The 26,100-nt window shown below is 37.3% G+C and overlaps 1 protein-coding gene across 1 annotated transcript in view; it reads left to right on the top strand.

Annotated features, from left to right (window-relative positions):
- The first annotated feature begins 1,569 nt into the window (after positions 1 to 1,569).
- The window catches only part of GRIA3 (glutamate ionotropic receptor AMPA type subunit 3), a 2,740,455-nt gene continuing 2,715,924 nt past the window's right edge, over positions 1,570 to 26,100 (top strand). The window contains exon 1 of the mRNA XM_044057328.1: positions 1,570 to 1,742. The gene's annotated coding sequence lies outside the window, so the exon portion shown is untranslated. The remainder of the gene's footprint in view (positions 1,743 to 26,100) is intronic.

Here is a 26,100-nt window from a genome sequence, read left to right as displayed (position 1 = left end):
ACTTACCCCCAGGGTATGACAAATGATGAATCTACCAAAATTCACCTTGCTTTTTCTTAGGAACCAAACCTAATGGTGACACTTTAAAGTTAGAAAATGGAGGACAACTAAATGGATCCAACAATCTCCCTGCCTGACACTCCTTTTCAATCAACTCCTGCAAAACCCCCTCCCTCCCCTTTACGGACCTCAAGTTTTTTCCCACCATACTGTCTCCCACCAACGTGGATTAATTGAAGAATCCCTTGAAAAACCTTCAATCAATTCCCTGCCACACTTGACAGCGGATTATGGGTTAGGAACAACTCCAAAATCTGGACCTTAATAGGGGAATGAGTCCCCCAGTCACCCCCAACTCTACAAAAGGACCCCCCTTTACCCCTGAAAAGTACCCCGGTATCGCCTACCTACCCATGCCAGGTGAGAACCAAGCCAACCTCTAGGACCCACAGAATAAGATATCTGCCCCCCCCCAACAGGGCCCCCACACACATAATGTAACAGCATGAGTTCCCATACACCTAGAGCAAATATGGGAAAAATTTACAACTTACTCAAGAACACTTCCCTACATTAAATGCCCAACATATTCCATTTAATATATGTGCGCATATATATATATATATATATATATATATATATATATATATATATATATATATATATAGATGGATGTATGGTGTGGTATATTTTGTAACTCCATGAAAGCTGTGCTGAGGTACCAGAGTGTTATTCAATGTGAATAAACTATTTAATACAAGATTGGTTGCATCTTTTTCGCTGGCTTTGTAGTCTGGTGTGTTTTAACACTTGCTTGGTGTTTTTTTATATGGTGACAGATGGCCAGTGGATCGCTGCAATAATTGCCACGTATTTTTCGAGGTGATGTATCTGTTTCTGCTACTTTTCGTCCAGTTGGTGAAACTCAGATGGAGCAGAGTACCTCTATATCCAGTGCTGCCCCTGTTAAAACTTGGGAGCATCTGTTAGAAGAAGGAAGGGGGAAAAGATCTACAAACCCTTTTAATGAAGTGGGTAAGGCTAATACAGTACATTTGTCAACAGCTGACCATACTAACTTAGAGTCACTTGAACAGCTGCTGTTTAGCAAAAATGCCTTACATTATAATATTCTAGGCTTGCAGAGATATTTGGATATAGACATTACCCCTAGGGAGGTACGTTTTGTAAAGAATCCTTCTGCTGCCTTTGATACCTCTGATGTAACTGAACTAGAGTTTGAGAAAAGATGGACTGCTGCCTCCCATAGGTGTGTAAGAGAATGGCTGCTTATACTGATAGAACGAGGCACCCTAAAACAGCTTAAAGTGAAGGCTGAAATTGCAGCTGCTTGGGTGGTTCTAAGTTTGAACAATGGTTATGTTCTTTAAATATCAAGTTAGAGGAAAACTCTAGTGAAATTATTCAACATAAAATCAATAAGTTACAAAGAGACTTTAGAGACTATGACTCTGATTTGGCTTTTAAGAAGGTAGCCAATCAGAATGGTGCCAGAGGCTTTAAAAATGCTTCTGGGGGATCTAAGCAATACCAAAATGTCTCCTTTGCCACTATAGATGGAACTAATAGTTCTGCAGGCTCTGATAATGCAGACTATCCACCTTTGCCTGCTCCACAACAACCCAATGATGTAAATAATACATTTCAGGGCCAAGGGAAACAACAGGGAAGGCAGCAGAATGGCTGCAATCAACAAAACAGCTTTAAACAATGGTATGAAGGTAACAGAGTCTTTCAAAAGTTCAAGCAACAAAATAAAAGTACTAAATATTGATTTTAAACATGTTTGCACAGTAGTTAGCAGTATAAAAAGTCGTGATTTGGATAACTGCATTGTAAATTTATCTGGGGTTGATTTAAGTGAAACAGAAATATCTGTTTTGAAGTATGGTTTAAAGTTTATACCAACAGCTCTACCTAGAGCCCATTTTATTACAGCAAAAGTGTTTAAGTTAATAAGAAAATTGCACTTGGTTAATTACTTTGAATGTAATGGTGAAAGTATGTCGGTTAATGAAGACAGTGTATCTGCAAGTGAAGATGAGTTGCTGGATTTCTTCTCTTGTAATTCTTCATTTGAAACAGCTGAAAATGTTAATGCGTATTTCACTTTAAATACTGAAATGGTTACTTATACTAGCACTTTTATACCTGCATTTAACAACCAGGTGATTTTGCAATTTTCTAAGATGCTTAATTTTGCATTAGAGAAAGTTCTGAAAGATTCTTCTTCTGAGAAGAAACACATTTGGTATAATATGAGTAAGAATGAATGGTTTTCTTTATTAAATTTATGTAAAAGATCAGACATAATTATAAAACCCTCAAAGATAGAAAAATTGTTGTTATGCACTGGAAATAATACCTGAAAATGTGTATGGACCATTTATCTGATGGCCAAGTATATTGGGCAGTAAATACTTGATGTATTTTATCAAGCTATAATGAATTTCAAAGAACTAGTAGTTAAAGGCCTACGACTGGGCTATTTTACAAGGAAAGATACCCTAAATAAATTTAATGTAGAAGGAAGCTCAATGGCTAAGTTTTGTTTGCCAAAGACACATAAAAATGTGAGCCCCCCCCCCCCCCCCCCCCCCAGGCAGACCCATAGTAGCAGCACAGAATTATTTTCTCCATAATATGGGACTTTTTTTTTACATTCCTATATTTTGATCTGTGTAGTTAAGTTAAATTCTTATATTAAAGACACTTTCCATTTTCTGGATAATATAAAGAATGTTAAATGTGATGAAGAATATTACTGGATAGTTATAGATGTAAAAAGTCTCTATACAAGTATTCCCCATGAGTTAGGTATGGAAGTGGTTAGATTTTTTAAAGGTGATAGCCCTGTTAGTCATTATGTGATGGAATTATTATATTTTTGTTTGATGAATATATTTTTTGAATTTAATAAGCTCATTTACCATCATGTACAAGGTACTGCCATGGGTTCATCCTTTGGATCCATGTATGCTAACCTGTTCATGGGCCTTTTTGAAGTTGAGTTTTTGTATAGATTGAATATTTTTAATAGTTATGTTATTTTATATTGTAGATATATAGATGATTTGATTTTTTTTATGTAAGGGGTTGCTGAAATAGCTCCCCAGTTTATAAATGATTTAGATGCAAATCGTTTTCAGATAAAATGTGATGGCTTACAAATAGAAAGAACAGTTAACTATCTTGATGTCACTTTGACTATTAGGAACAATAATATAGTAACTAATATACACATAAAGGGAATTGGAGATATTTTGGATAGTAGTAGTTGCCATCCGCCACATACTTTGAAGGTGCTACCTTATAATGAATTATTGAGAGTTAGCAGGCTATGTAATGATGAAATGAGCCTAGAAAAGGAAATAATAAAAACATATATTAACTTCAAGCAAAGGGGCTATGATGAGAATGTTATTTTAGATGCCCTTCATAAAATAATGGATACCAGCTTACTTCATAATAGGCCTTTAGTAAATAAGATAAATAATGATAAAGAATTTAATACTGTGCAGGAGTGCAGAAAAGTTTATTTTGTTACTGTATATAATATCCTAATTGAGAAAATTATTGCTGTCATTAGATATTATTGGCCCCATTTAATTAATATGGAAGGGGTAAAAAATCTGTGTAGAACCGTAAATATCTCTTTTAAGAGAAGTAGAAATATTAAAGACATGGTGGTACACAATGGATTTGTTTCATCTGATGAAAAATTAAATCTACAGGTTGTGGAAGGTGTTTGGTTTGCCCCAACATTACCAAATGTTTTGAAAAAATAAATGGTGTAAAATTCTGTTCCACTTCTGCTTTTTCATGTATAACTAAATCAGTGGTATATGCTCTGTCTTGCCCCTGCAATTTCTTTTATATAGGGAAGACTAAAAGAATATTCAAGCTACAGTTGTAAGAACATATTAGGGACATACAAAATAATAATGCTATGAGCCCTGTAGCTTTACATTTTTTTACTTGTCATAGTAGTGACTTTTCACTGTTAAAATCTTGTATTTTGGAGCATATTTCAGAAACAGATGAAGTGTTAATGAAAACAAAATTATTGTACAAAGAAACTTTATATATTTTAAAATTTAATACACTATCTCCAGCGGGTTTAAATAGTGAATGTAACTGGAGAGTGTTTCTTTAAAATGTATATATGATTATTTTAATTGATGGTTGACTAATTAGACGAGTGTTTAATTGTATTTAAGTGAATATGTGTGTATATATATATATATATATATATATATATATATAATGTTAGATTCTGCAGGATGTATATTATAACACACTGGCGCTTCAGCACAGCCTTCCTAGAGTTACAAAATATACCACACCATACACCCATATATATATATATATATATATATATATATATGGGTGTATGGTGTGGTATATTTTGTAACTCTAGGAAGGCTGTGCTGAAGCGCCAGAGTGTTATTCAGTGTGAGTAAACTATTTAATACAAGATTGGTGGTGTCTTTTTCACTGGCTTTGGAGTTTGGTATATTCCAGCAACTCCCTCCGATGGCTGAGCCAATCTACTACTCCCTGCACCCGTGTTCATCATGGTAGAAAGCCAAATGTCCGGGTGTCTAACATCCCATGGCATGGATTTATCCACCGCTTCCCACTTACAAAACTTCTGATAATACCAAAACCATGCATAACCTGGCCACAGCCTCTGTGCTTCCCTGATAGTCAAAAAATAGGCCAGAAGAGGAAGAGCCAGTGAAGTATTCCTCTCCAACCAAACTGTCATGTAGTATATAAAACCAAGGACTCAGTTATTCCATGACCTGGGCCTAAACCTACCTACCCTTCTGCGACCTATGGCTGCCAATGCTGGCAAAAGGTCCTTCCCATTAGTCGACTTTGCCTCTGTCAACCACCATCAGCATCATGCTATTCAAAAATATCAATGAATTCCCCTTTCTAAATCTTCTCCTTCACCGCCAAAGATATGTGGTGAGTCAAAACAATGGGAAGCCCCTTCCTGATATTAGGCCTAAGTCGCCAACCAATCCCCCAGTTGTGACCCAAGATCAGACCCCAAATCCAGATCAAGCAATGATAGAGTATTATCAAAAACCCCTTAACAATCGACTAATGCCTCTAAATCCCTACCTGCCAGCTCACCTTGGACCTCCTCACTGCACCCTGGTGCCCCTCCCGTAGCTGCCGCTATATCCTCATTCCCCATCAGACCTCATAAAGAATTAGCTGCAGAAGATGAAGGAGCCACCAGCGGTGTCCTAACCTCCATTCCCACATCCTCTGATGATGACTGTCTGGCTTTCTTCGCCCGTGACCCTCAGGTTGTAGCTACCGTCTGCCTCTTCTGCCGAGTTTTCGGATCCTGAGCACTAGTGGATGGGACTTCAGTAGAAATGTCCTCAGCCTGTGCCACAAACCCATACTGTACTCGCCTCACTGACAAGGCCTAACATATTAACACCTCAGGTTGTCAGGACATGATCCTGCTTCAATAAGACCACACCAAAATGTGCATACTCATACCAGTTTCCCCTACAAAACCCCCTAAGACTCACCCCTATGCCTTACCTCACTTCCTCTCCCAGTTCCCAACTTAATTAACTCTTTCCTACCCACTCACTGCCCTCACTACCTAACCTACCTATCTTCCTACATCCAGCCACCCCCCCCCCCCCCACTCTATTCATACCAAGGTCATCCCATGACAAATTCGTCTGTTCCAAACTTCACTTATTACAATAGAAATTCATGCAAACCTGAAAGAATTTTAAGCATATCCCTACATTTTATGAGTACTGAAATATTAATGCAATACGCAAGTAATTTGGTATACCTGCTCAACTGTTTGAATCCCAACATTACATATTGATTGGTTTATCACAAGGTAAGACAATTGGGTATAATGGTGATCAAAGCTAGTCATGTCTGATAAAGAAACACACGGAATCATCCACTTCTCCATCCTCCCAATCCATTTCCTGAAATGTTGCCACATCTTCTGTGAAAGCATCTGATGATGTAGGCATGCAGTCTGTCAACTCTGTTGTAGCTATTAATCCAACATCCTGCAGAATCTAACATTTATTATATCATACGGAAAAAAAGAAAGGAATAAATAGATAATTGCAGTATGACAAATTAATTCATTAAAATTGCAAACCTGTACACGCTTATAGCTTATTTTTAAATTTACAACTGTTGGTACTATGATGCACATAAAAACAATTTGGAACACGCTCATGGCAGAGATAAGTAAAGCATTACTGCATATGGCTATGCAAACTGTATGCATCAACACATCATAATTCTTACCTGCAGCCTTTTTATGCTTCTGCACAGCATTTCTTGCTCTCCCGAAAGACAGAGGTAAGAAAGAGAATATTGTTTGTAAGGCATCCTACTTTCAAGCAATGCTGCCATGGCTTGAAGCCTGTCAACTCCATTAAGCTTGATGAAGTTATAAAGTGGTTCTCTGTAAAGTGCTCTCCTCACAAAACATTTTGCTCAGTAGGCAACCAGCTGGCTTGTCTCACTGCTTGAATCCACAGTTTTCAACATTCAGGGATGTTTGGGAAGGCATACCAACTGCCTTTATAATGCCTTCCATTTGTCCATCCCACTGCCAAACAATTTCTGCAGAAACACATTAATCCAATCAAAGACAACCAAGTAAAATGAGTACTACCACCTAGGTTTCCTGAATCAACAGCACATTTGTAAAAATGTTTGGAAAAGATAAAATGCTGTCACCATGTGTAAAACATGGTATAATCATTAATAAGATAATCTCTTAAAAAAAAAAGCATTTCAGCACATTATGGTGTAATTCAGTGCTGCCTTTTGAAGACAGGGCCAGACTTACACAAAGATGAATTATGTGCTTCTAGAGGTGGTATTTCAACCTTTATTTTTTTGCAGTGATATTAATGTAATGTAAAAATATTTCATTACTTAAACACCCCTACCAGTGAAAAATAAGAATGCACCCATGGCACAGTGAACTGTCTACGGGGGTGGTTCACTAGTTGAACTGACATATCATGTAAAGTTACATGATGTGAGGGCAGACCTCACAATATTCAAATGCAAACACTTGGGTATCTTTCTTCTTCCATATTTCATCATCAGTGGGACAGATCAGAGACCAGGATGTTGTTCCGTGTGGTGCTTGTCACAGAAATGACATCATAATATGCATGAGGACATAGAATAAATGGCTTGAAGTGCATACAATTAGTGGGTCAGAGAAGGAGATTTAATTTATTTTTTAAAAAGAAATAATCTCAATATATTTACATTACAACCTATTTTGTGTAATACTAAATTGTAGTTGAATCACATGACAAATACATACCTGGTACATAAATCAATTGTAGAATTCAGCTGTCAATGACAAGGACATATCACATACATTACTAAGGGTCTATATTAGAACACCAAACATTCAAAATTTCGAGTGTTCTAATATCGACCCGTTGAAAATATCAAAGAAACAAAAAAACAAATTTTTTTACTAGAGAAATAATTTGGTTGTCCATTTCTGTTGCTTCGGTATTTTCAGCGCTGTGGTGGAGAGTTACGGGTCGGGTTCGGGAAAGTGTGCGATTGTGTAAATGTGAGGGTTAGGGCAGGTTAGGTGAGTTAGGGTTAGGTGCACTTAGTGTAGTGAAGTGCAATCTTGGAGCTGATATATATAAGTAGCAGGGGGTGTGGGGGGTGCAGCCCCCCACATAGGCGGTGCAGGGGGGCTTGCACCCCTTCTTACACTTGGTGGAAAGTGCTATGATTTATGTTGTTTAAACTCAGTATATGGCAACGAAGTAACGAAATTCAGTTATTGAACACAATTAGAGAATTACCATTGAGGCTTATGAAACCTGACAAGGGTGGGGGGATAGCAGTGTTTTACAATAGTGACTACTCGAACACTATGGTTTCTATCCTAAGTAGTGACACATATGAGGAAACAAGTAGAAATGAACTTAACCAAGCTTACAATAAAATAAAAATGTTTTTCAGTGACCTTTATACGGATGGTATTATAAACATTAATCAATATAGTTACATTACGATGCTGGCGCCCAGAATTCCTAAAATCTTTGGTATACCAAAGTTACACAAAGATGTAGGTAATCCACCATTCAGGGCTTTAGTAGACGCCAGGCAGTCGATAACATATCCATCGGCAAAAATGGTGGACTGCATTCTTAAAAAATACGTTGAAACTGAAATACAGATCTTAAAAGACTCTTGGTCTTTTTTAGAGTGCATTCAGAATACACCATTTAACGTATCAGGTAACTTTCTAACAGTAGACATTTGTGACCTATATTCCTGTATTCCACATGCTATTGGAATAGAGTGGGTAACAGACTTCATCCGAAGTAAGGGGGCACAAGATAACGAATGTCTGCTGATAGAACAACTTCTGGAGATTATATTAGCAAACAATTTCATATTCTTTGAAGGTCAGCTTTTTAGACAAAAGGTAGGGGTAGCCATGGGGTCCCCTATGGGTTCAAGTTTTGCTAACCTGGTTTTAGCATTTTGGGAAAAAGAGTATTTACTTAATAGTGTTTGGATGGACCAAATCCTTTGTTACAAAAGGTTTTTGGATGACATATTCATCATTATCAAGGGGAACGAAGAAAATGCAAACCAACTAGTGGACTACCTTGGTTCAACCACACACTTTTTGAAGTTTACAAAAAATTTTCATTGTGACTCAATTAACTTTCTTGATGTGTGTCTGTCAAAAGACCTAGATAAATACATAGCAAAAATCCATAGGAAAGAAACTTATTGTAACAGTTACCTACACTTCACTAGCATGCACCCCCACCATCAGAAGAAATCAGTTGTCAAAGGACAACTAGTCAGAGCTGCAAGAATGGTAACTAAAGACGAGGACTTTAATGAAGAATGCAGCTTGTTACACGAAATGTTTTTGAACAGGGGTTACCCAGACTCATTTTTAAAAGACATATTTCAGGAAGTTAGTGAAAAAAGAAACAGGCGCATTTATACACCCATTTTGAATGGGCAAGGTAAATCGAATGTCACCTTAGCATGTAATAACAATCAAGATGGAATCCCTTCATTTATTATAATGGAAACAACTCAAGAACTTAGTGAAAGAGAAGACAAAGCTGAAGCAAATTTCAGTACAGCCTTTACTTTCACATATTGTATTGAGGCTCCAAAAATAGGTAATATAGTAAGGAAGTACTGGCGTTCCTTGGCTTTAGACAAAGACTTAACATACATTCTAGCTCATGGCCCTATTATCACATACAGAAGGAGCCATAATTTGAAAAAATACTTGGAAACAAAAAACAAAACTAAATTACCCAAGAGAGGCACAATAAAATGTGGGAGTTGTAAATACTGTGCATATATTAACACTACAGAAAGGTTTAACATTAGAGACGAAATTTTTCAAGTCAACATATTATGCAATTGCAATTCTAAAGGAGTCGTCTACTTGGCCCAGTGCACAGAATGTCCTTCATTTTATGTGGGAAAAACCGAGAGACGACTCCGTGATAGGATCTACGAACATTGCTATGCAATAGCCAAAAATAAAGATGACAATGCCCTAGCTAGGCATTGTGCAAAACATTCAAACCACAAATTTAAATTTTTGGTAATTGACCAAATTAAGAAAAATTTTATAGAGGATGGGTTGGTGAATGACATTATGCTGAAACTAGACTTAGAAAGGAGGGAATTGAAATGGCAAGTGAGACTTATGGCATGTATCTCCCCAGGTCTCAACGAAAGTTGCTCTATTTCATGTCTCCTAAAAATCAAGAATTTACTTAGGTAAAACCAAAATTTCAAACCAAGATTGAAATGAAAGATAGAACCTAGTTTAACAATATTAACTATAGTCATTTATCTATCCTTTATATCTAGAACCTGAAATGCGGACTTCTTGTCCCAGCTGGAGAGGTTCCCTTGTACGACAACTACGTTTCGTTTGGGGACATGTAACAATAAAACTGGTGTTCGTGTCCACTACCAAATTTGAACCCCACATAAGTTAGTTTACTTGGGCAAGATTAATATGAACTGCTCTCTGTGAGCATTGACTCCCATATGTGTCTTGATAATACTTACTACTACGATGGCAATAATATATAGTAGTAAAATTGGGGGTCTCGATTACAACCAAATTTGAACTAAATATAGGTTAGGTCACTTGGGTATGATCAACAAGAACTTGTTCTTCATGTTTATTGATACCTACATGTCACTTGACCTTTTACCACTGCAACAGTAATAATGAACTGACTTTCACTAATTTTTGTAATTTTTGTATTTTTATAAAACATATGTTTAGATGAAGTAAACAGTAGTATACATTTTTTCTAAACAAATACACATGGTAGAACTAGAAGAAATGTAAGGGTAATAATTACCCAAAGACATCGTAGAGTTAGTCTATACACAACAGAATTGAAGTATATAGGACTAGTCCAAGGCAGACTGAGAGGTCACTTAATCATATTATTTCATTTCAACTTATTAAGTGACCGGTAGTAGGTAGTAATTTCTCTAAGATAGAGAAGTTAACACCGTAGGGCAAGACATCATAATAAACAATGAAGGTATAAATATTAGTAAACCATTAAAAATAGTTCACGACAAGGAACTATTGGTATGAACACACTTTTTATGAAACTTATCTTTCACAAAAACACGAACAGTTATTGATTTAATTTGCAGTAGGCAGGCTTTTATTCAGTTGTAATCACAGCTATTTTAGTGTTATGTATATACAGCCTTTAGGTAACAGGTTTATTTACAACAACAAAGTTGGGTTGCACTTCAGGCAGTGAGGTGACCATCAAGTTTGGCAGTGACCTGCATGCCACAAACATCGGGCTGGTATGCGTTTAAGATTGTCGTCCCTAGGGAGGAACATTGTTAACTGGGGACATACACATTACCTTAATGTCCTGAAACCACTATGGGAATGTGACTACTTTATTTGAACAGCCACTTCTCTGGGTTCAACCTTAACAAAACAAGTAACCGATCATAACATGACCGAGGAAGCTTGGAGCAGGTAGAAACCAGGTTTTTTGCGTATATACTTTTTAGGTTATTTTTTATGTTATATGCAATGTGTACCTTTTATTTACCACTTAGATAGGACCCGATCCTTTGAGGGTATTTTAAAATACCCAAAACGGGGAATCACTTGCAACACAGCATGTTAATAGACCTTTTACGGAGACCAAAAGGTCTAGTAGGTATCCATGTAACACACGTTTAGAACTGTCTTATTTAGTATAAGGGGTACTAGTGCAGTAACCGATCACAATTCGATCTATGCACATAGGAACAGGAAGATACCAGGTGGTTTGGGTACAAATCCCTTTACGACATTTTTTCTATGTGATATGTAGTGTGTACTACTTACGAACATCTAGATAGAACAGGACTTTTTGAGTGTGTTCTTATATAAAACATAAAAAATGGGGAACTATCTGTACTCTAGTTTGTTTATAAACACTTGAACGTTAACGGAGATCAAGGGTTTAACAGGTAGTCCTGTAACACTTATTTAGAACTGTTTGATTACATGTAAGGGTTACTGGCTTTAGCGATCCCCAGAACACCGGGGTTAGCAGTAGAAAAATGGAATTTAATGATGATGTTTTTAAAATTGGTTTTAATAAGTTAATTAATGACGTTTATACATTACTGTTCATATATAAGGACCTTTACAACAGGAAGTATTTGTCTGATGAAGTTCCGGTAGTGACTGGAACGAAAAACACTGTTTGTTTTGGTGTTTAACGATACTTGTGGAATTAAAGAGTGTTTGCTTTTTATGGTTTACTCGTGGATTTTTTTAACACTCACGCTTTGCTCTTCATCTACCTATCTCAACGGCTGCTAGTAGGTGTTCTTGGTAAACTCAGTATATGTGTGATATGTGTTTTCAGTGTTTTGAGTTTTCAAGATTTTGAAGTTTCATTGTTTTGGATTCAGTGTTTTGAGCTTTCAGTGTTATGAAGTGAATCCATATATATATATATATATATATATATATATATATGTATATATATTTATATATATTTCAACTACAAATGATTTTATACATCCTACACAGAATAGGAAGTATTACAGTCTGGTATACACTGACTGCAAAACCAGACATGTTATTTACATAGCAACTGTTTTTATGTAGGAAAAACTGATAGACGATTGAATGATCATATATCTAAACATATAAGTGGCATACGATTAAAGGATGTCAAGAGTCCATTTGCTAAACATGTTATGTCGAACTTGGGACATTGCTTCTCTTTTTTGGTGCTGTAAGTTATACAAGGGAATTTCAGCAGAGGGGACTTGACTCTGAGGATGGAGTAAGCAGACATGAAATGGATACGAGAGTTACAAGCAGATAAATCACCTGGCCTTAAAGTTAATATACCATTAATACACACCCTCAAAGGATGCAGACTTTGGAAATGACTCTTGATTCATATTTTAATCTATTTTAGTCTTCCTGGAGCTGTGTTCTTATAAGGATGTATGGATTGGCTGATTTTACTTCAGTCAGCAAATCCATTCACAAATAACATCTCGTATGGAGGCTGTCCCTTGATTAAGAATTTGATTGGCTAGTAGTTCTTTAAAACAATGTTGTGTTGTTTTTTTTTTGGTAGATCTGAAGAAGGGTTAGTAGAACCTGAAAGCGCTAATCTGTTGTTATGAAGTTTTACTTTTTAGGAGTTTTATTTTCGTTGATTTTACTATAACTATTAAATTGTATATTCATACCCACAGCTTGGTGACCACACTGAGTTCATTTTATTCACTGTTTCTACTTTGCAGTGTAGATCTTTGGCTGTCATTCATGCTTGGCTGGACTCGTATATACATATATATTTTATTTTTTTTTTAATTTTTTGTGATTTGCTCACAGAGATACAGCTGAGGGCATGCTACCACAACAAAGTGTATGTGTTTATGTCTCTGAAAATGTGTGTGCATATGTGTATGACTACATGTCCTTCCATATCACCGTTACAGTATTCTTCACTTAAGGGATTTCCTGCCAAGAATAACCTAACATCCAGCAAGTATACCAAAGCCTTTATTTTTTGTTGGTGCCGTAAATCACACATATGCTCCCCACACAAGGCGTAGGGCATAAAGGTGATGTATGGATGCATACACTCAGAACTTATCTGGAAAATCCTTTATTAAGTCCTACTGTTAAGTTGCTACTTAATAAAGGATTTTTGACTGGAAACAGACTGCCTGCTTTGCTTAGATTACTTTTGAATACTTAGTATTTCTGTACAATTATATATTTTTTATTTATTTATTTTTTTACTTAAGATGAGTTTAAGTTCGCTACTTCTACTACTATTGTCTGATCTGATTAATATACAATGATTAACTGGAGATATGTAGACTGAAAAACTTCCACACAGAGATGTTTCTTACACTGTTTTATTTAAAAAAAAAAAACACATGCACCACCCTGTGGAAAACCTGAACTGCATAGCTCTCAAATGTACATCATTATGAGGAACGTTCCTCATCTGGGGTCTTAAAAAGTACATGTTCCTTGAAGTTCCACACTGAAAGAGTTTGTCATACATTCACAATTAATTATTTTAACAGGTATCCATCGTAAATAGAGATGAATTGAATTGTTACAATAATTAATATAGAAATAAAACTATAACATTTTAACTATCCTGTGAGCTTCCTAGTTGAAGTTCATAGTAAGCTATTAATAAGTATTCCATATTTTGCCCATTTGTTCCACATTATGAGAGGGAGTAATCCTCATTTTGGAGATGGAAGGTTATGAGCTTAATGGAACTGCAAATGCTGAAATGTAACAATTCAAGAAACCCTGAATTTCCTTCTCTGTAAAACTTTGTCTAATGTACAAAAGTAAAACAGCTTGTTTTCTGAAAGGGTATTTGCTGTTTGATATTAAAATAAAGTAGCCCACAACTCCCTTCTACCAAAAGTCAGTCTGACTAGGGTGTGTTGAGTGTCATTTCAGCCACATGCAGCAAGAAATTAAGCCTAGTGATTATTTTTACTTATATTTAGTTACCTTTCACAGAAGCAGTCTTCTTGTAATAATTAGAAAAGGTCTTATAAATTTTTCATTGCAGTGCTGCACAATTCTTTACATCTGTTACTGAAACCAATATTTTAGAACTGTATTACACATGGTCCAGATTTCTGATACTTGAACATTACTTATGCATTACAGAGTTAACTACAGATTACTATTTTCATATTTTATTACTATTTTTATTTATTACTGTAATCTGTCATCAGGTAATAGCAGTATTTTCTCTGCCTCAATGAACAGATGGATATCTGAATATATGAAATGGCATTTATTTGTTTTAATGCTTTTCAGAATGTCACCTCAAGTACATATCTGCAGGTTAAGATATCTGACTGTTGAAGTACATGTACAATTTTTCTTACCTCCTGTTGTATTTTATATATATATATATATATATATATGTGTGTGTGTGTGTGTGTATATATATATATATATGTGTGTGTGTGTGTGTGTGTGTGTGTATGTATGTGTATATATATATATATATATATATATATATACATATGTATGTGTGTGTGTGTGTGTGTGTGTGTATATATATATAATATATGTGTGTGTGTGTGTGTGTGAATACATATATATGTATATATCTATGGGTCCCAGTAGATCTAACATTTACAAGTTCAAACCTCATATGGCCGAGACCACATGATCGAATTTGTAAAAGTTCGAACGGACTGAACGGAGATCCACATACAGTGCGGAATGGGAAGATTTCCCTTTTCTGCAATGTAGTGTGATCTTGGAGTTTTTTGTGTTTTTTTTTTTCTTTTTTATTCAGTGTTTGAACTTCTACAAGTTCGATCATATGGTCACGGCCATATGAGGTTTGAACTTGTAAATGTTCGATCTACTGAAGTAGATATATATATATATATATATATATATATATATATATATATATATATATATATATATATATATATATAAAACATATGGGTCCACTTCATAATGTCGAGACTTCACAGTCTCGAAGCTTTGAATACCAATGCTCAGAAATTCGAGATTGCAGAATCTCAAAAAGAGAAAAAAAAAAAACTAGAACAGCAAAACATCTGGAATCATGTTTTTGGAGACTATGATCCAGAAGGTGGTGCAACTTGAATACTTAGAGGGGGTGTGGACACTGTTCCATCAAACCAAAGTTTGCAGCAGCATTTACAGTCAGCCATTCCTTTAGGTTCATTTGAAAAATACACCTTTTAAAGGTCTAACATCGAATTCCGGCAAACAGTGTTGTAATTAAACACATCACAATTCATTATTATTAGGTCAGCCTTGTACATCAGCAGCTAATGAAAATGAAGGCAGGCATCGTGGTGCCCCCCCCCCCCCAGAAGTAAGCATGCTATAATGTGCTGTTGCGGTATTATTACTGTGTTGTAATGATTTATTTTACAGAGTCAGCAAAAGACAAACCATACCAATAAATATGAATGACGTCAGCAGTAGGATGGGTGTTGCTGATGATATGATGATTGTGATCAAGATAATGTAGTTGCAGTTACAAGCCACACTGAGGGCAGTGGCAGGCAGACTCCCAGGTAATGAAAGGCTGCCTCACTTCCCAACATGCTAGTGACTCTACAGAAAGTTACACTGCAGGACAAAGTCAAACACAGGCTGACATTCAACTCATACTTGTACACCAGGAACAAGCCAGTGTCTCTACAAGCAGAACAGTTTGAAGATGAAGGCAGGCAGTCTGAGACCACATTGCTCATAGTGGCAACATTACAAAGAGGTGCTAGGTGCACAGATTATTTTGAACTACCTCAAAAAACATGTAAAGCATTGGCAGCACAAAAGGAAATGGGCTGTGACATAGTGAGGGCGAAAAACAGTGCAACAGAGAATCAGCTAGAAATGGTTAGATTGCTACTAGGTTTCACTGTCATTAGTTGCAGCCTTCATTTGTACACTAGTTATGACATACCAGAGTCAAAATGGACTCATTATAACCTGGGGAAGGGAACGGGGACTGTCCAGACACACAGGGGAGGATCACATGATACTAATAATGCCTATCAAGACAATAATGTCGGAACTCACAGTGAGCAATCATAATACATTTCTCAGAGGCCATGTCAACGGTCCTCTATACCTAGGAGAACCTCACGTTCCAGGTCAAGGTCATGGACATGAAGCACTATGAGGTCACTGACAGGAGGATCACCTTCCTTTTCTAGTTCACAACATTGCTCTAACTCACCATACATTTCTAATGGTAGCCCATCCTCCAGATTTGTTGCACCATCTCCAAGACTATTAATAGGAAATGTATATGACTCATTTGAGCTGGAGCTACTGTGCCTTAACATTTCTTTTTAAGTATGTCTGTGTAATGAAACTAAGGATTAGTTGGTAGAGATGGAGACGTTGGGGTGGACATATAAACAAAAGTGTTCCCTTTCCAGCTGTTACTTTCACCATATTCTAAAACTGCTGCCTTGTACATTTGTGTTTAAATGCAGTTGTGATGAGGAACGAGGGAAGTCTGTGTACATCTTTTAAGTGCATACATACCTCATCAGTGCACAAATAGAAGAAAGATTCTAACTTCATTGATATGACAGTAAGAAAGGAATTTGATGTGTAGTAGAACATAATTCTTTACAAATAAATTGAAAATGAAAGTTTTCCCTGCTGACAGTATCACCAATTTCTATTGAATACTAAATAAATTATTAAAAACAAATCTGTAATTAAATGCATCATTATTGGTTTGCTGCCTTTCTGCTTCGCTGCACAGAAATTGGCGAGCACTCAGGCAAACAGCTAGTAATAAAAACATATTTTAAGATAAGTGAATGTCATATGACAATAAATCAGTCACTACACAGCATAGCCCACTGGTATCACTGCATGCATTAGTTATGCACTACATGTTTTGTTTTTTTTTTTTAAAAAAAAAGGAAACTCTAACCTGAATGTCCTGGTCCATAGTTCTGGAGTAGATGCCACCTCATCACCTGTGCAGCCATATTCTTTGCAGGAGCCTAGCACATGGACCCCTTACTACTGCTGCTGGCTGATCATAATTATTCATAATAGGACTACAACTGGCAGCTGCAACAACAGCATGCATCACTTCACCAGCAGACCAGCATATAATCATATCATGTAGAATGCAACAGGCAATGAATTTCTTGCACTCAGTAGCTGGGTCATACTGAAGGGCACCCCCAGACTCATCCAGGCACCTGAAACAGCTCTTCTGGAGGGCAAATGCCCTCTCAATCACAATATGGGTTTGGGACAGGGGTGTGTTATATGTCTTCTCCGCAGTTCCATATGAATTTCTCACCAGAGTCATGAGCCACGGCTCCAGTGGATATCTAGCATCCCCTTACAAAAGGACAACAGAGATGCCTTTAATACTAAATAAAGAGATAATAAAATAAGGTATTTTATAAGCTGAAATTAAAGTAGGAAGTATAACCTCAGAGAAACAGTATCTAAAATAATGCTGGGGGGGGGGCTTTGAGATAGTGATTAGAACATGACTGAGACATACAGTATAAAGTTAGAGGTGGTTGCAAGGCAAAATAGAATACTTGGTTGTACTGCAGGATAAGTGGACTGTAGTGAGACTGAAGTTATATTACCTGTATACAAAAGTTACCTGGGCTTGGGATTATAGTTTTTCTGTGCAGGCAGTTCTTATGATCTTAGGTAGGCATCCTTCAATCCCAAAGGGTCATGGGTTTGCACCTCTATCAGACTGATTTGAGCAGCATCTTCTGTGGCTCTGCAATCCAACCCAGGAGTGAAAGTCCTTTCCAGGCTCTTAACAGCAGTAGGCAGATGTCAGTTTGCTATCATGGGCATGGATCTTCTTGAGGGCTCTCTTATTCTCTGTTCTCCTTGCCAAGGTGGCTTCATACATAGTGACAGCTTCGTTCACTTCCTATTTTCAGGCAATCTTGTCTCAGGTGAGAGAATACCAGGTGTTCATGCTGATGGAGAAAGTATTGAGGTCATGCTTGTATATGTCCTTGTGCAATTTCGGTCACCCTTTTGGCCTCTTTCCAGACTCCAGCTCTCCAAAACAGAGGTCTTTCTGTATTCAGCCATCTGTCATGTGAGACATGACCCAACCACTGCATATGTCACAGTTTCATGAAGGTGAATATGGAGGTTGTGCCTGTCCTCTCAAGCATTGTGCTGTTGGGGATCTTGTCCTGCCATGAGATACAAAGTATGCACGTAAGGCAGTGCATATAGAATACATTGTTACCAAGTATGCACCTAAGGCAGTGCATATGGAATACATTATCAAGTATGCACCAAAGGCAGCGCATATGGAATACATTGTTATCAAGTATGCACCAAAGGCAGCGCATATGGAATACATTGAACCACTGCTCCTATATTGAGCACAGAGTCCATGTTTCAGTGGCATACAGTAATGTGCCCAAAACACAGGCTGTGTAAACTTGCACCTTGGTGCTTATTATTAGCCCATGCCCTCTTTGTCAGCCTAGAAAATATTGTGGTGGCTTTTCCACTGCAATTGTTGATATATCGACAAATTGTTAGAGATTGTAGAGCCTAGGTACATGAACTAATGATAACCTTCAGATCCTAGTCACTCACCCTGATTGATAGCTCATTGCTCACATTTAGGCCCATCACCTGTGTCTCCTTTAAACTGATTGCGAGACCAAATTCCATACATGTATGTGCAAAGTGAGTCATGAGTGACTGAAGTCACTTAGAGCAACATATAAAGTACTGCTGGTCTCTTCAAAGACCTTCATAAGACTGGATGTGAGGAGGCACATTGAGTACTAAGAGGCATGGTTTATGGTGGAGAGCTAAGGAGAAATAAGGAAGATGAAGGTTCAGGACTAAGAACTGAAGAGAGTAAAATGCCAGGAAAAATATAGGGAAATGTGGTACAAACTTTAAATGCTGTACCAGCTGACTTGCTATTTAAAACTGCTGCTGGATTCATTTTAGAATAGAGCAGGAAGAAGGGGGATATGTTAGAATAAGACTAACAGTATTCACTGCTGTTTTGCTTCATCGCAGGATACAGATGATGGCTCCAAAAGCCGCTCGCTTTGTCTTCCAGCACATCTTCTGAGCTGCTACATATAACTCAATGTATTATAAACAATGTTTCTGAAATCAGTAAGTTAAGACTACTCCCTGTTAGTAAGACCCAATAAAAATAAATGCGTAACGATGCACTGTATGTGCCTATTTGAATTCGTCTTTAGCTGCTAAGTGTGCTCAGAACCATGAACAGCATGTTAAAAAAGCAGTATAATTTTGCCTTAAAGCATTTCCAATGGTGACAGAGTGATGGGTGGATTCCAACAGCTCACCTCTACTTTGGAAGTGCTGTCACATTGTCTTTGTCTTTTCCTTAGAGGATATAGAAGCGTAATGTCTTTGGGTCTGCTACAAGGGTTCAGTGCCTCTGCCTAGAGTTACAACAAAAAGAAAGATTTAAGGACAGTAACATGAAGTAGACAAAAGCTACCACTGCTTTCTCTGTGGTTGATGTCAAGTGGTAGGCAAAACTCTATGGTATAAGCTCTTAGGAATTTATTATTAATTTCCATTAAAGTTTCTCTAGTTGGCTTGCTGATCTATGGCATGATTTCATGTGGTAACTTTGCTCTACAAAAAAGTTATGTTATCTACAATTAATCCAAATGGTTGGTTAGCTGGGAAACTGGACTTCTTCCTTCTCAGTCTTGGCTTTCACAGACGATATATTCTGTTTAACTGTGTACTTTTTAATGTTGCTTTCCTGTTTTAACATAGCTACTGAGACTTAGCATAACAATTAGCTGTAAATTTCAAATAGTATTGCATATGCATATATATATATATATATATATATATATATACACACACACACACATACACACACACACACGTGTGTGTGTGTATGGATCTACTTGGTATTATTGAAATTTCACTTACCCAAAAGTCATATCCATGAGATGACTTCACTGAAAACTTTACTTTAATGAAAACCCAGATCACCACAGTTTTACTCTAGGAAAATAGTCACTTGGCCACCATGGTGAACTTTGCCTTTTCCCCACTATAGTGCAGTCTCAGAGTTTGTATATTTAGTTAGAGGGGGGTGTTGGGGTGAAGCCCCCACACTTGCTTGAGTTTGATTTGCTTCCATTCACTTTTTTTTTGTGTGGTGGTCATGTAGTTAGTTTTCCAGAGTAAAATTCTGATGATTCGGGTTTTTATTAAAATAAAATTTTTGGCAAAGACGTCTTGTGGATGTGATTTTTCAGGTAAGTGACATTTTGATTTTGATAATACAAAGTAGACCCATATATGGTTTGCCATCAAAATGTCAGAAGACAGTTACGTGAACTTGGAAGGTCGAATGTCGTTCTTCCAAGGTGTCATAATGTCAATTTTTAAATGCTTGAATCCACAAGAGTGAATGCACACTACCATTTCCTGTTGTGGATTTATCATTTTGAATGGAGATCGCACTGTAGTGGGGAATCGGGAAATTTACCCTTTCCTTCACTGTAGTGCGATTGTGGAGTTTGTATATATAAGCAGGGGGTGTGGGGGGCTTGTCCCCCTATAAAACATTAAGAGGACATAACTGGAGGTTCAGGTAGTTCTGGTAAAGTTGACATTCCTGATTTGTCGACTTTCCTAAATTGTCATTTTTCAGTTGTGATCATTCGGCATTTGGATTTTACAACATTTATAGTTGGGTACATAATCACTCATGTAAGTGTTTTTGGAGATTTTGATAGTGTATAAAAACATCTCGAGTGCTAAGTGCCTCACAAATATTGCAAGTTAATAAATGTACAGTAATGTTTAAATCATGGTAAATTAAAGCAATTGTGTAGAAATCTTGATTAAAGTTAATCCATATTAAAATGATACACAGGGTTACTGTTTAGTAAACTCATATCGGTTGTACCTGAAATTCAAGACCACTAATTATTAAGATAGACTAGAAACATTCTGCATCAATTCCATGTTACCTACTAGACAGTGATTTACTGATTATGTAATGTATCACTTTTATGTATAGAATATTCCCGGCAGTTTATTAGAAGCACACTGCATCATTTCCATGTTATCTCACTCGACAGTGATTGACTGATTATGCACTGTATCATTTTTATGTATGGAAGAATAGTTGTGGCAGTTGATTACTTCCCCAGGTACATAAAAGTAGATTTTATGTCTTCAGACAGAGGCACTAGTGCGTAGCCATGCAATTCTTTCATCTCTTACCTAAAGGTACATGCAATCTGCCTCCCAAGATGCCTTACAGTATTTGCTGAAATAATTATTTTTCTGCAACTTAATCATTTTGAAAGTACATCTTTCAACTGGGATTCATAAATAATTCCTTTTATTCACAGGTGCTTTAAGAGACACCAGGAGCTGCATTAATGTGTTCTCCCATGTCTTTTTCTAATATTACCAGGGGATTTTTGCACAACAAGTTTAATTAAGAAAACTTTATTAATATAGCTGAACTTAACTTAGTAAATATTTGGAACAGAAATGACTTGGCAAGCACTTTATAATATGTAAAATTATAAGCTATAAGATATGATGTATATCATGCATTTAAGTATCGGGATTTTTCTTAATGGTTTTGAAATAAAGGAATTATCCAAAAATATAAGCAGCTGGAACCCCAGTTGTTGTACATGAACCTATGCTAATTAAAAAAACAATGATGTGGGACATATACCGCTGCAAGAAAAAAATAAAATCGGTGAACGTATATCTATATACTTTAACATGTTGAAGTTTAGCATATCACTATTCTTGCTGACCGACTTAAAAACAATGTATCTATATCTATTCTTATCTCTCTCCATCTATATATATATATATATATATATACATATATATATATATATATATATATATATACATATATATATATATATGTATGTGTATATATATATATATATATATATATATATGTGTGTGTGTATATGGGTTCACTACATATGACCGAAGCCCATTTGACTGAGACTAAATGATCGAAAGTTAATTTTACCGAAAACACATATGACCGAAAAACAGCACTGGCAGGTATATGCCCTGTTCCCCACTGTAGTGTGACCCTGGAGTGAGAATATATTGTTGGGGAGTGTGAGGGGGGCGCCATTAAAAATGCATTAAAACATACAACATCAGTAAAAACTGGTTGCAAAATGTGGTGGGCTATGCCCCCCACACCCCCCTAACTTTATATTGTTTCTCCAGGGTCGCACTACAGTGGGGAACAGGGTATATAACTGCCAGTGCTGTTTTTCAGTCAAATGAGTTTTCAGTCATATGGGTTTTCGGTCAAATTAACTTTTGGTCATTTAGTCTCGGTCAAATGGACTTCGGTCATATGAACTTATATAGATATATATGTCCTATCTCGAAGCTCTTAATACTGATGCTCAAAACTTTGAAATTGTGAAGCTCGAAAACTGTGAGTGGACCTTGCCGTACAGTGCAGAACGTGAACTTTACTGTTCTCTTCACTGTACTGTGATCTCGGAATTGGTGTATTTAAGTTGCAGGGAGTGGGGTGGTGCAGCCCCCCTCCAAAAACATGATTCCTGATGTTTTGCTGTTCTAGTTCTTTTTTTTTTTTCTCTCTTTGAGATTCTGCAATCTCGAATTTCTGAGCATTGGTATTCAGAGCTTCGAGACTGTGAAGTCTCGACATTATGAAGTGGACCCATATGTTTATATATATATATATATATATATATATATATCTACTTCAGTAGATCGAACATTTACAAGTTCAAACCTCATATGGCCGTGACCATATGATCGAACTTGTAGAAGTTCAAACACTGAATAAAAAAGAAAAAAAAAACACAAAAAACTCCAAGATCACACTACATTGCAGAAAAGGGAAATCTTCCCATTCCACACTGCATGTGGATCTCCGTTCAGTCCGTTCGAACTTTTACAAATTCGATCATGTGGTCTCGGCCATATGAGGTTTGAACTTGTAAATGTTAGATCTACTGGGACCCATAGATATATACATATATATGTATTCACACACACATATATATTATATATATATACACACACACATACATAGATACATATGGGTGTGTGTGTTATGAAATACATGATTCTGACAGATTACAGTTTGTTTAGAATTAAGAAAATTCAAAGTAAAAAAACTGTTTTTCAAACTGTGTGTGGACTAATATTGCTACATACTCAAGTGTGCCAACTTGCACTGCATGTGAATTGTTTTTACTACTGTTTTTGCTACTTTTCTGAAAAAAAAAAATAAATAAATTGTAAGCCTGTTTACTACCTTTCCTGTAATTAGTGTTCTAGATACAGATTTGCTGTATCCAGGACTGTTTGCAAACTTCTGAGCCCAACAAGCCTTTCTGTGCTGGAGGGAAGCCTTCTAGCTTATCAATGGGAGTGGTAAGCATTAGGTAACCTGTCTACCACATAGGGAGTGGTTCTGGCCCAGAATTTGTAGTTATTGGCCATTTGGGCGGTCTTCCAGCTCTCTCAACTTTCTAATTTGAAGGCCTGCATTTGCACTTGTTGATGTCCTGTAACTCCTGGGCCCATCTCATTTCCTCATTCAAAAAAAAAATAAAATTGTATCTGATTTTACTGTATTTGTGTTTCTTCCTACTTTATTTTGCTTTTGCGTCATCTTAAAAGTACTCAATTGTATTTATTACTGCTTGGTGTAACTCATTCTAAGCCTTTTAGTTTAAGCACTTGGGCTTCAGACCAGTTGTTTTACATTAAGAAGGTTTGTGGTCTGCACTGTAGTGGCAGAACAGGTAGCTTACATCCTTCTAAGTTGGGAACTGCTGATTGAGGGCTCAGTGTCTGTTGTTCTAAAAGTGTATTAGTTCTGGTTTAAGCACTTGGGCATCAGGCCAGTTATTGTACATTAAGAGGGCTTGTGGTCTGCACTCTTGTGGGAGGAGAGGCTGGACTCTGCCCTTCTGAGCTGGGAATTTCTCGTTAAAGGCTTATAGTGCCTGCATATTTGAACTGCTTCTTACTGAAATTGGTACACCTTGTTTGCTGTAGCATAGACTAGATCCAGGCCTGCTGAATCTAGCTTTGTTTGTATGCTGCTTGTTTGTTTGCTTGTTATTTCCCTGAAACACTAATTCCACCTAAAACGCGGCTTTTCAGTGCTTCTGTGGATCCCTAGTGATATATGCATTACTGTACTTATTTCCTTGTTTCACTTTTACTGTTTGTCGTTTTTGCATTTAAGTTACCTGTAACACATTGCATTTAAGTTACCTGGCACTTGCTCACTAAAGCAATTATATAAGTCAGCACTAAAAAATTAAAAGCACTATACCCTCACAAACTCCCATTGAGTACCTTGTTCCCCATTGGCCCTTTTTTTCAATTATAAAGTAATTCCCAATACTATTCTAGCATGTCCAAAGGTCAATTGTCAATCTCCTCTCCGGTCCAGCTGGTGAATCTGGGAATCTTGAGGCAATGTTACAACTGCTTCATGTACACAAACAACCCTCTCCTCCTCCCAACAAATTCCAACACATGTGAGAGATGCCACTATATAGCCAAACTGGAGGCTAAGCTTTCTCAACTCAGTACTGGTGTAACCAGTCAGGAGAAGGAAACCACACTCACTACAATTCCAGTCTCACATAGACCTACCACGACAGCAAACCAAACAAATAAATACACAAAAACATACTCGGAGGCTCTAAATAAAAATCTGCCTAAGCAGCAGAGACCTCCAAAGCAGACACCCAAGCAACCGCTACCCCAAAACAAAACACGTGCAACACATAGCTCACAAAGCCAGTGTGCCGAACAGTCACAGCCCTTAAGGCTAAACAACACACCTGATACACTTGTAATAGGTGACTCTATCATCAGGCACACTGACGTCCCGCTCACCAGGCTGAACAAGGAGAAGGTCACGGTGAGCTGCCTGTCGGGCACTAGGATCCGCCACATAGCACAAGCACTCGGGTCACTCCAAGGCAAGTACAAATATGACTCAGTCATTGTCCATGCTGGTGTGAATGACCTGAGATGTACCTCCCTGGACTACATGAAAAGAGACACATAGAGGAGCTCTCTGAGCATGTAGCCCAGGCCTGTATGACCCTGACCTTGAGTAGCATCTTACCCTCACCAAGAATGATGCCACAATATGAAGACAAGATGATCAATTTCAACAATTGGCTTAAGTATTGGTGTACATCAAAAGGGGATCCAATGCCTGTCAGCCTGGGATGACATGCTCAACAAGCCACGATGCTTCATTAGGGACGGCTTGCACCTGTCACCCCTGGGCTTTCGGATATTGGCAAAGGCTCTTGCTACCCCCATAGTGCCTTTTTTAGGCAAGGCTCAAAAGACAAACCCACCTCCATAGGTATCATAAGTCTAAACCTCAAGATGCACACACTAGAAACTCTCCTTAGCATGGAGAACATCGATATCTGTGCAGTAACAGAAACCTGGTTCAAGGCTCCCGAGAGCACCCCAGCACTACCAGGTTATACCTCATACCATGCTTTTCGGCCCCAAAACTTGGACCAAACCATAAAAGGAGGGGGAGTATCAATATTCATCAAAGATACCCACACCTCCAGGTTGGTGGCACAGCACGAAGCATCAGAGACTATCCATGTGCAACTAACAGTGGGTAAAACTGCCTCCCAGTTTATAGCCTGCTACAGACCACCCTCCCAAACCCAGGAACCCCACTCGGCCTTCCTGAGACCACTGGAAAATATGAAGGTCTCTCCAAACACCATTATATTGAGTGACTTCAACTACCCAAACATAGACTGGGAGCATTACTCTAGCTCCAACACCCTAGCCCAAAGGTTCCTAGAATTTATAAACTCAAATGTTAGGGAACAACTTGTTACCACTCCCACAAGAGGGGAAAACATACTGGACCTGATCAT

Source organism: Protopterus annectens, chromosome 15.part0, assembly GCF_019279795.1.
Source record: "Protopterus annectens isolate FY-2018-M chromosome 15.part0, PAN1.0, whole genome shotgun sequence".
In the NCBI taxonomy this organism is placed as follows: domain Eukaryota; kingdom Metazoa; phylum Chordata; order Ceratodontiformes; family Protopteridae; genus Protopterus; species Protopterus annectens.
Note: the sequence above shows the minus strand (reverse complement) of the source record. Positions and strands in the feature narration are given on the sequence as shown.